General features: G+C 35.3%; 1 long non-coding RNA gene across 1 annotated transcript in view; it reads right to left on the bottom strand.

The window, feature by feature from the left end:
* Positions 1–3,522: 3,522 nt before the first annotated feature.
* The window catches only part of LOC109396972 (uncharacterized), a 37,106-nt gene continuing 27,454 nt past the window's right edge, over positions 3,523–13,174 (bottom strand). Inside the window, exon 4 of the long non-coding RNA XR_002126950.1 lies at positions 3,523–4,365. This is a non-coding gene — a long non-coding RNA (uncharacterized LOC109396972). The remainder of the gene's footprint in view (positions 4,366–13,174) is intronic.

Genomic DNA, 13,174 nt, shown 5'->3' on the forward strand with positions numbered 1-13,174 from the left:
ACACTGCAGGAAAAAAAAGAAATACTTAGGTATAAGTCTAAGAAAATATGTACAAGATCAATATGAGGTAAACTACAAAGCTCTGATAAACAAAGCCAAAGAACTAACTAAATGGAGAGAGAGTCCATGCTTGTCGGTAAGATGACTTAATATTTTCAGGATGTCAGTTCCACCTAAATTGATCTATAGATTCAATGTAATCCCAATCAAAATCCCAGGTAGTTCTTTTATGGATATCAACAGATTCTCAAGTTTATAAGGAGAATGAAAATACCCAGAATAGCCAACACAATGTTGAAGAACAACAAAGTTGATAGACTGATGACACCTGACTTCAAAACTTACTATAAAGCTACAATAATCAAGACAGCGACATTGGAAATAGACAAATCAATGGAACAGAATAGAGAGCCAAGAAATAGACCTACTTACGAGGTCTGACAATTACGTTCATGAACTCATTCTAGAAAAGGTGCTACATACCTCATTGCTGAATATCACTATGGTCACCTTAGAAGTACTCCCCTTGGGAAGCTATGCACTGATGCCAGCACCTAAGTCTACCCTTCGAACCAATTTTGAAACTCTTTTTTTGGAATGGCTATCAGAGCTGTCATCAAAATGTCTTCCTTTTAATATTTCCTTTGTCTTCGGGTAAAGAAAGAAGTCATTGAGGGCCAGATTAGGTGAGTAGGAAGGGTATTCTAATAGTTATTTGTTTACTGGCTAAAAAAACCCTCACAGACAGTTCTGTGTGAGTTGGTGGATTGTCATAATGCAAGAGCCATTAATTGTTGGTGAAGAATTCAGGTGGTTTTTATCTACCTTTTCCACGCAGCCTTTTCAGCAGGTCCAAATACCATATTTGCCAGCGTATAAGACGATTTTTTGGCCCTGAAAAATATGCCTCCAAGTGGGGGGTCGTCTTATATGCCAGGTACACTTCAGATAGACTGTCCATATAACAAACTCTGTATTTTGAGTGGAAATGTTAGGGGGTCGTCTTATACGCCCAATCGTCTTATACGCCGGCAAATGCGGTAGTAAACTTAGTTAATGGTTTGTCCAGTTGGTACAAATTCATAATGAATAATCCCTCTGGTATCAAAAAAGATTAGCAACATCATTTTGATTCGATTTGGACTCATGGAACTTTTTTGGTCATGGAGAATTGGCTTACTTCCATTGTGCACTTTGATGCTTGGTTTCAGGGTCATATTGGTACACCCATGTTTCATCACCAGTGATAATATAGCCCAAAACATTGTCTTGCCTCTCCGAAAGGTCTTGGCAAACTTCGACTCTCCTTTGCTTTTGTTCATTGCTGAGGTCCTTTGAAACCATTTTTGCAGACACCTTTCTGATGCCAAGATTTCCAGTGAAGATGTTCCTAACTGCGTCTCTATCAATGTTTGCTTGGTCTATGCTTCTCACAGTCATCCGATGATTTTGATGCCAAATTCAACAAATTTTTGCAATATTTTCATCAGTTCTGCTCATTACTGGCCATGACCTCTCATCAGTGATGCATTCTCTCCCCTCAGGAAAATGTTTTATCCATTTGTACACTGCCGTTTTCTTCATAACATTATCCCCATAAACTTGGACTAACATGTCCCTGATTTCACTTCCAATCTTGCCAAGTTTAACAAGAAATTTAAAGTTTGTTCATTGCTCTAATTCAAGCTCAGACAGTCTCACAAAGGCATACAAAAACACATGACAATAATGAACACCACTCAGCAAGACACCACCACACATTGACACAAACACAGCTATAAGACACTGATATACCCAAGTTATGAAACCTTACCAAACAGTTTGTACAGTGCTGCCAATGTAAGCGCACAGTGGCAAGTTCATGAAGTTAACTGTCAGACCTCATACATACAGGCAAGTGATTTTTGACAAAGAAGACAATACAATGAAACAAGAAAGTCTCTTTACAAATGGTGCCAGAAAAACTGGACATCCACATTCAAGAAAATGATTCTAGACACAAAACTTACACTCTTCACAAAAATGAACTCAGAACAGATCACAGACCTAAATGTAAAATGCAAAACTGTAAAACTCCTCAATCATATAGAAGAAACACTAGATGAATTTGGGTCTGACAATGACTTTTTATATACAACACCAAAGTTATGATCCATGAAAGAAATAACTGACAAGCTGGATTTCATTAAAATTTAAAACATCTGCTCTGCAAAAGACAATTTCATGAGAATGAGAAGACAAGCCAGACCGGGGAGAAAATATTCATAAAAGGACTGTTATTCAAAAATATACAAATGATTCTTAAAGCTCAACAATAAGAAAACTTGATTAAAAAACGAGCAAGACCTAACAGACACATCACCAAGATGATATACACAGCAAAGAAATATATTTAAAAAGTTCCACATCTTATATCATCAGGAAAATGCAACTTCAACCAACAATGATACCACTATACACCTGCTAGAATGACCAAGTTCCAGAATACTGACAAGAGCTAATGCTGGCTAGAATATGGAGCAACTGGAACTCTTATTCATTGGTGGTTGGAATGCAAAATGGTACAACCACTTTGGAAAACAGTTGGTGATTTCTTACAAAATGAAACCAACTTTACCCTACAGTCCAGCAATTTTGCTCTTTAGTATTTACCCCCCCAAACTGGAAACATATCCACACAAAAATCTGCACACAGATGTTTATAGAAGCTTTATTCATAATTAGAAACAAACAGGTTGTCCTTCAGTAGGTGAACGGATTTATAACCGTGGTACATCCATACAATGGAATATTATTCAGCACTAAAAATAAATGAGATATCAAGCCATGGAAAGACATGGAGGAAACTTATTAAATGCATATTACTATGTTAAAGAAGCCAATATGAAAAGGCTACATATTGTATGATTCCAACTACATAATATTCAAGAAAAGGCAAAACTATGAAGATAGAAAAGATCAGTGGTTGTCAGAAATTAGGGGTGGGGAGGGGAGGGATGAATGGGCGGAGCACAGAGGATTTTTAGTGCAGTGAAAATATTCTGTACAATACTATAATCGTGTACATATGTCATATATTTGTCCAAACCCATAGACTATAAAACACCAACAGTGAATCCTAATGTAAACTAAAATTTGGGTGATTAATATTGGTTAATGTAGGTTTATCAACTGTAACACATTATCACTCTGGTAGGTGATGTTGATAATGGGGAAGTTTATGCATATAGGGGCAGGAGGCATATGGGAACTCTGTAGTTTACACTCAATTTTTCTGTGAATCTAAAATTGCTCTAAAAATTCTTTAAACAAAAGCAACAACAAAAAAAAAGAGGAAGAAAATCTTATCACTGGTTAAATTTATTGTATAAGGGGGGAGATCTACTTTTCTCCCATATGGTCAGCTGGATGTTCTTAACACAATTTAATGAATGATTCTGCCCTTACCCACTAATTTGAAAGGTCACCTTTAAATTCTTCAATAAGCTTGTATCTGTTTCTGGGTTTTATATCCTGTTACACTGACTTGTGTACATATGTCTATGCCAGTAATACCTTGTTTCAATTATTGTATCTTTACCATATTATTTAATGTACGTAAAGTCCTCCCCAAAATTAACTTTAAATATTTTCATTTTGAACAAGTTATGAGATACGAGCAAGATGCTGACTGAGGTTTTCTCATTCTCCTTGTGTTTTTCACCATAATTTTTATTAATGCTTCTAATTAAGATACCTATTTACTTAATATGAGTATTATAAAAGTAAAGTGGAAAATTACATGTAACAAGCACAACAACCATCTTGGCCAGGAAAACAGTTAAGATGCAGAATACGGGATATCATAGACTACATAGATAAATACCATAGAAAAATTCACAGTAAAGTGGAGAATATTCTGGAAACTCAAATCTTTTTCATGTTTTACCACTTAACCCCACACACACTGTCCTGATATTTTCACATTACATCGAACAATGACTGGATGGCCATTTGTAGAAAAAAGTCATATTTTGACACTAATTTTAGTAATATTTTATATTTGGAATTGTTATGAAACATTTACTGAATATTCACAATTTACTAAATAGTAGTCATACAGAGCTAACATAGCAATGAGAAACAAAATTTATTAGGACCTTAATGGATTTATAGAAATTAAAAGTTATACAGTAAGGACTGGGTGTCACCAAAAGAAAACATGGATTGACTGCTGCAGGATCATCTCACAGGCGTTATTTGCTTTGTGAGTTCACCATGATCCAGGCCATGGCCTTCAATCTTCGAGGTCTACAGTCTTATCTTGATCATGTCCCAGGATTCATCCAAACCAGGATATGGAGTTATGCTAACTATATCACAAAACTGAAAGATACAAAATGAGAAGAACAATATTAATTTATATTGCGAAATGCAATTATCATACAGATCAGATATGTCTGCTAAGATGACACTTCAATTTCTCTTCTAGGCAGATTACAATGAAAGCAAAATTATTACAGCATTTCTTCATAAACATTAAATCAAAGTCATAGGATGCTGATAGCTGGCTCTGTGCTTTATAGTTGATGTATTTGTCTACACAATGAAGATTAGTATGTCACACAGATCAAATGTTTCCATCACTCTAAGGCATTTTTCACCAAGAAAAGTGCTGAGATGTCTACCTCTGGGTTTCTTGTTTTTCTAGGTTTCCATAATTGGTTGACTGGTCCCATTCTGCCCCCGTTACCCCTCAACAATATTCTTTAGAAAATCTGTATTTATGTACACAATACGTGAATATAACTCAACTGCATATAATCCAAACAGACAAAATTATTCTTGCCACCAAACCTCTGCCTTTCTTCAGTCATTCTATCTCCAGAAGAAAACACAAGTATCAATTCTTTCCAGACTTATTTATATTTATTTAAACATACAGAAAGTACAGTAATATAGTTTTAGATAAGAGATTTTGAATATAAAATAGATCATACCATGTTATTCTGCAATTAGTTTTAATCCACTTAATGTCTTTTTTCTATATCAAAATAGATCTATTCCAATATTTCAAGAGCCACACGATATTATATTGTATAACAATTTATTTAGTCATTCCTTTGTTAAAAAGCATTTATCTTTGCAACTTTTTAAAAATTACCAACAATGAAGCATATTTGTTCGTATGTGGGAATATCTCCATAGGTTCCATAAATAAAATATACATCAGAGTACACACTTTAAAGTTTTGATACTGATAAAATACTATAAAATTTGTAGTCTCATAGTGTGTATTTCATATCCTTCCTAAAATTGAAGATTATGGAGACTTTTGACTGTTGCAAATATGATGGGCTAAATGGTTTCTCATATTGAATTACTGGGTTGTTGGAAAAGTCATGATGCATTTTTGCAACAGAAAACATACATCATGACTTTTCCGACAACCCAATACATTTCCATGATTAATAATGAAGTCAACTTAATTTGTTATGATTATTGGCCATTTATATTATGTCTTATAAGAACTGTCTGCTTTTTTTAACCATTTTTCTATCAGGATAGTGTTTTTGTATTATTACATAAGTGTTTTACATATTCTGGAAACTAATAATTTATCCATTATATGTACTTTAAATCTTGTGACACTGTACATCAATTCTTTTAAGTTTGTTATGATACATTTCATCATAAAGATGGAATGTTTTATATACAAATATTATATTTGCAAAGGTAAGACACTAAAACAAAGGAAACAATGTAACATGTATAGACAAGATTAATAATCTCCATTCCTAATCGCTAGAGGTTAACAGATGTTAATAGCCTGAGGTGGTAATGACATCAGCAAGATGGTAGTACAGGGGTTTCCAGTGCTCCTCCCCTAACAGAAACATCAATTTCAACAATTACCCATGAACAAATATACCTTCCCAAGAGCTAATGATTGTAGATTGGGTGTAGCACAGAAATAAGAAAAGATGCACTGAAGAGTTTCACATTACCCATCACCCCTCCCTCAAGTCCTGGCAGTACAGAACAGAAAGTGACACTCTTCCAGTGGGTGAAGAGAGCTAAGTCAATACTGGACTTCATCATGGACCCTAGTACCAGGCTCAAAACAGTGCCAGGCCAACTCCCAGAGCCCCAGCCTCCAAGCATGCTCCTAACTACCCAAGTACCTAACCCATGCCAGTGACAAACTGGACCCACAAGCCACAGATAACAGACAAGCTCCTACATACCCAGGCTCCTGGCCTGTCCCAGCACTGAGCTGGTCCCTGTGGACCCAGCCTCAAGACCAGCCTCTACAGCAGATCCTGCACGACTAGATTCCAGGCTTTCCCCAGCACTAGAGAGGCTCCCATGGACCTAGGCACCTGACCCTCTCCAGTGCCAAGCTCGCCCCTAGAAATTCAGCCTCAAAACCTGCCTCTGGGCCAAAGTGGCCCCATAGAACCAGTCTCTTGGGTGGCTCTTCTGGACTGTGCCCCCTAGCCCTCTATAACACCAGGACCTAGTAGACACAGGCTCCAGACCAAATTTTGAGAACACTGCTTCCTGGCCAGCCCCAGTACCAGGCTGGTCCCTGCGGAACAAGCTCCCTGCAGACCACGCCTTCAAACTGGCACCTTGTGGCCCTGGCCTACTAGTTGACCTTGTGGCTCCAGGGTAACCCCAGCACCAGGCTGATCCCAGCAGACTAAAGCTCCAGGCCAGATCCCACAGGCCCAGGCTCATGGCCCACTCCAGTGCCAAGCCAAAGACCACAGATCCAGCCTTCAGATTGGCTCCTGTGGACCAGAGATCCCAGCTAACTCCCAGAGACATGGGGCCCAAGTCCATCACTATGGACTCGGGCACCATGCCCACCCTTCACACCCAAGCATCAGTTCCTCCCCCAGGGACACAGGTTCCAGGTCCACCTTTGTGGACACTAACACAAGGCACAAGAATCACAAATAATGAAGGAAACATGAAACCACCAAAGGAAACTAATAAAGCTCCAATAAGTGACTCTAAAGAAATGGAGATCTATGACAAAGAATTCAGAAAAATATTTTCACTTAAATTCAGTGTACTACAAGAAAAACTCAGAAAACTAAATAAAATTAGGAAAATAATACATGAACAAAATGAGAAGTTCAACAGACACTGAAACTATTAAAACAGCAGGAATCCTAGAGTTCAAGAATATAATGACTGAAGTGAAAAATTCAATTGACAACTTCAATTTCAAACTCAACGAAACAAAAGATTATCAGTGAATTCAAATATATTTGAAATTATTCAGTGAGAGAAAAAAATTAAAAAGAGTGAAGAAAGCCTATTAATTATGGGATACTATTAAAGGAAACAATCTACTTATTATTTGAGTCCTAGGAGGATGCGGGAGAATGTTTATTTAATGACATTATGGCTGAGAACTTCCCAAATCTGGAGACAGATTTGTACATCCAAGTTTGTAAAGCTTGTAGTAGTATCCCCAGAAGTTTCAACTCAAAAAGATTATCTCCAAGACACATTATAATAAAACTGTCTAAAAATCAAAGATAAAGAATTTTTAAAGCAGCAACAGAAAAAATTCCTCACATAGAAGGGAACCACCGTAAGGCTATCAGCAGATTTTTCAGCAGAAACCTTATAGGCTAGGAGAGAGTGGAGTAATATATTCAAAGTGCTGAAAGAAAAACAAAATAAACCTGACAAGCAAGAATACTTTACCTGGCAAAGCTGTCCTTCAGAAATGAAGGACAGATAAAAATGTTCCCAAAGATGTGGGAGTTCATTACCACTAAATTTCCTTTGCAAGAAATGCTAAACGGAGTTAAGTTGAAATGAAAAGATGCTAATGATATGTCAACAAATGAAACTATAAAACTCACTGTATAGGTAGGAATACAGTCATGTACCACATAATGACTTTTTGATCAACTACAAACTTGATATATGATAGTGGTCCTGTAAGATTATAACGGAACTGAAAAATTCCTATTGCACAGTGAAACCATAGTGCAACACATTATGTGGTTGCGGTGATGCTGGTGTAAACAAACCTACCATGGTGCCAGTCATATAAAAGAGTAACATACAATTATGTATAGGGTGGCTGAATGGGTAAGCAAACAAGACCCTTACATATGCTGCCTACAAGAGACTTCAGATAGAAACACAAAGACTGAAAGGGATGGGAAAACAATATTTCATGAAAATGGAAATGGGGAAAAAGAAAAGCTGGGGTAGCAATACTTATATCAGACAAAACAGACTTTAAAACAAAGGCTATAACAAGAGACAAAGAAGTACCCAGTAATATCAATTCTGGGTATTTAGCCAAAGAAACCCAAAATACTACTCTGAGTGAATGTGTGCTTCCATATGTTCATTGCAGCATTATTTACAATGGCCAAGATGTGGAGGCAGCCTTGGTGTCTGCCGATGGATGAAATGATAAAGAGGAGGTGGTACATATATACAGTGGAATACTGTTAGGCCATAGAAGGGAATGGATTCTTACCATCTGTGGAGGCATGGATGGGCCTGGACGGTATTGTGCTGAGTGGAGTATGTCAGACAGAGAAAGAGAAAGGCAACGTGATTTCACTTATATGTGTAATCTAAAGAACAAAATAAACAAAACAAAAACAAACTCATAGATACAGAGAACATTTTGATGGCTGCCAAATGGGAGGGGGGGTTCAGGTATGGATGAAAAAGGGGAAAGGATTAGAAGTACAAATTTGTTGTTACAGTTGTCATGGGGATGTAGAGTATAGAATAAGAAATACAGTCAGTAATACAGTAATAACTGTGTATGGTATCAGATGGGTGCTAGGTTCACTGGGGTGATAGATGGGAGTGGGGTGGGGGGACAGGGTGAAAAACGTGAAGGGATTAAGGAATACAAATTGGAAGTTACAATATGTAAAGCATAGTCCCCTAGTCAATGGTAATAACTATGTATAGTGCCAGGTGGGTACTAGACTAGTTAGAAAGATCACTTCTTATATAAATGTCTAACCACTATGCTGTATACATGTGAAATTAATATAGAAGAATACTGAATGTCAACTGTAATTGAAAAATTTAAAAAGGGGGGGAGAGAAGGGGAAGGAGAATAAGAAGCTCAAATTTCCAGGTATAAAACAAATAAGTCATGGGGATGTAATGTACAGCATAGGGAATATAGTCAGTAATATTGTGATAGTATGGTACAGTGTCAGATGGTTGCTGGACTTATCATGGTGATCATTTCTTTAGGTACATAAATGTGAATAACTATGGTGTATACCTGAAACTAATATAATATTGTGTGGTAGCTATATTTTTTTAAATTAAAGTTTATTGGGATGACAATGGTTAGTAAAGTTACATAGGTTTCAAGTGTACAATTCTGTAATACATCAACTATATATGGTATTGTGTGTTCACCACCCAGAAGCAGTTCATCCATCACCATATTATTTGATCCCCCTTACCTCATCTACCACCTCCTCCCCACTTAACCTCTGGTAACCACTAAACTATTGTCTATGATTTCTCTGATATGTGGGATATAAAACTGAAAGCAACAAAGAAACAAGACACACAAATAAAGAAACAAAACTCGTAAGTATGGTAGTTATATTTTAATACTAATCTTAAAAAAATAATTGCAGCTACAGTAAGGTGTTACTAAATACAGCATATATAAAAGATGTAAACTGTGACATTAATAACAAAATGTGGGTGAAGAATTTAAATTACAGTTTTCATATACAGTTGAATTTATCACCTTAAAATAGAATGTTATATTTATAAGATATTTTAGTTAAACCCCGTAACAATGAAAAACTTTTAGTAAATAAAAAAAAGAAAGGAATCAAAACATACCATACAAAAAAATAATCAAACCACAAGTGAAGAAGACAGCATGGCAGAAGGAACTCAAAATAGTCATAAAACAGTTTTTTAAATGACAATAAATCCTTACCTATTGATAATTAGTTTCAATTTGATTTTGTGTCCTGCAACATTACTAAATTTGTTTATTAGTTCTAAGAGTATTTTGGTGGAATCTGTAGGATTTCCTATATATAAGACTATGTCGTCTCCAAACAAAGATAATTTTACTTCCTCCATTTTGATTTGGATTCCTTTGATTTCTTTCTTTCCTAATTGTCATGGCTAGAAATTTTAATTGTATATTAAATAGATGTGGGATAATGGTCATCCTTGTCTTGTTCCTTTGCACCATTAAGAGTGATGTTAGCTGTGAGCTTGTCGTATGTTTTTTTATTATGTTGAGGTACACTCCTTCCATATGTAATTTGTTGAAAATTTTTATCATGAAAGAATGCTGCACTTTTTCAAATGCTTTTTTCTGCATCTACTGAGATCATCATGATTTTTATCTTTCATTCTGCTAATGTGGTGCATTATATTCACCATTTTCTTATGTTGAACTATCCTTGCATCCTAGGGATAAATCCCAGTTAAGCATGCTGTATGATCCTTTTCACCTGTTATTGAATTAATTTTGTTAGTATTACATTGAGGACTTTTGTATCTATGTTCTTCTGGAATATTTGCTCATAGTTTTCATTTCTTGTAGTTCCTTATAATGGTTTCAGTATTAGGAGAATGGTGACCTCATAAAGCGGCTTTGGAAGTGTTTGGTCCTCTTTAATTTTTTGGATGAGTTTCAGAATTACTGGCATTAATTCTTTTTAAGTTTGGTAAAAATTACTATTGAAGTATCAGGTCCTGGGGTTTTACTTGTTGGGAGGTTTTTTATTTTGATTCAATCTTCTTATTCATTATTGGTCTGTTCATATCTGTTCATATTTCCTTTAATGATTTATTCTTGATAAATTGTATGTTTCTAATAATTCATCCATTTATAACGTTATCTAATTTGTTGGCATATTATTGTTCATACCAGTCTTTTATGAATGTATGCATTTCTATTTTATCAGTTGTAATGCCTCAAATTTCATTTATAATTTTATTTGGCCATTCTCTCTTTTTGTCATCTATCTAAAGGTTTATCAATTTTATCTTTTAATAAAAACAGCTCTTATGTTAGTAAATAAATCTTTTCTGCTAGATTTCCATTCTAGAATTCATTTATTTCTGCTCAAGTGTTTATTTTCTTTATTTGGGGCTTAGTTAGTTCTTCTTTTGCTTGTTCCTTAAAATGTAAGGTTAGTTTGTTTGAGATCTTTTTGTTTCCTTACAGTAGATTTTCATCACTATAAATGTTCTTCTCAGAACTGGTACTGGTGCATCCTCTAAGTTTTAGTACATTGTGTTTCCATTTTGGGGGAGGGGTCTCAAGATTTTTTTCATTTCCCTTTTGATTTGTTCTTTACCCATTCGTTTTTCAAGAGTGTGTTAATTTCCACATAAATTTTCCTGCTTTCCTCCTGTTATTGTTTTCTAATTTCATAATATTGTATTCAAAAAGATACCTGATATGATTTCAGTCCTTTTAAATTTGTTAAAACTTATTTTTATCTACCCTGAAGAAAGTTCCATGTGTGCTTGAGAAGAATGTGCATTCTACTGCTGTTGGATGGAATGTTCTCTATGTGTCCGTTAGGTCCATTTGATCTAAAGTGTACTCCAAGTCCATTATTTTTTGTATTTATTTTCTGCCTGGATGATCTATCCATTTTTTAAAGTACTGCATTGCTCTCCATTTTTGCCTTCTGATCTATTAATAATTGCTTAATATATTTAGGTGCTACAATAGAGTGTATATGTAGTTACAATCACTGTAACCTCTTGATGAAGTGATCCTGCATTATACATATTGACATTTGTTTGTTTTCACAGTGTTTTGACTTAAATTGCATTTTATCTGATATATGAGGGCAGAAAATTAAGTTCGTGAACTTGCTGCAACAATGTTGCTAACCTTGTTTTTTATATCAGAGGGATTATTCATTATGAATTTGTACCAACTGGACAGTTACCCAAATTTACTGTTTGGGAATGCTGACAAGGCTGCGTGAAAAAGTTAGATGACCTGAACTTTTCGCCAAATTATGGCTCTTACATCACAATGCACCAGGCTCACACGGCACTGTCTGTGAGGGAGCTTTTAGCCAGTAAATAAAAAACTGTATTGGAACACCCTCCCTACTCACCAGATCTGGCCCCCAATGACTTCCTTCTTTACCCGAAGATAAAGGAAATATTGAAAGAAAGACATTTTGATAACATTCAGGACATCAAGTGTAATACAACGATAGCTTTGATGGCCATTCCAGAAAAACAGTTCCAAAACTGCTTTGAAGGGTGGCCTAGGTGCTGGTGTCGGTGTATAGCTTCCCAAGGGGAGTACTTCAAAGGTGACTGTAGTGATCTTCAGCAATGAGGTATGTAGCACTTTTTCTAGGATGAGTTTGCGAACTTAATTGCTTGACCTCCTATGTATAGCTACCCGTCTCTGTTGGTGTCCATTTGCATAGAATTACTTTCCCATGCCATCACTTTCAGCCTGTGTTTCCTTAAATCTTAAGAGTCTCTTGTAAGCAGCATATAATTGAGTCACACTTTTTTTACCCATTCAGCCATGCAATGCCTTTGATTAAAGAATTTAAACTTTATACATTTAGAATAATCAACAATAGCTAAGGGCTTAATTTTGTCATTTCAAAATTTTGATTCTTTTGTAGTTCCTTTGTTCTTTTCTACATCTCTTAACTGTCTCCTTTGTGAATTGATGATTTTTGTAAAAGTATTGTTTTATTCTTTTTGCTTTGTCTTTAAATCTACTATAGGTTTTAACTTTCTGGTTACAGTAAGGCTTTCACACTATACCTTATCACAGTCTATGATAAGCTAATAACCACTTAGCTCCAAGTGTATATAGAATGTCACCACATTTCCTTGCCTCCAACCAACATTTTATGTTGTTGATATCACAATTTATTTTTCATTTTTATTTCATTTTAAAAATTGAGATATAATCAACATATAATATTAAATTAGTTTCAGGTATACAACATGATTCAATATTTGTATATGGGAAAATGAATGACACAAAAGTCTACTTAACATTCATCACCATATATATTTATGATGTCACTTTTTTTCCTGGTGACGAAGACTTTTAAGATCTGAATTCATAGCATTATTCAAATATGCAATAAGGTATTATTAACTATATTCACAATGTTGTACATTACATGCCATGGCTTAT

The sequence above is a fragment of the Hipposideros armiger genome, unplaced genomic scaffold (genome assembly GCF_001890085.2).
Source record: "Hipposideros armiger isolate ML-2016 unplaced genomic scaffold, ASM189008v1 scaffold_551, whole genome shotgun sequence".
Lineage (NCBI taxonomy): Eukaryota > Metazoa > Chordata > Mammalia > Chiroptera > Hipposideridae > Hipposideros > Hipposideros armiger.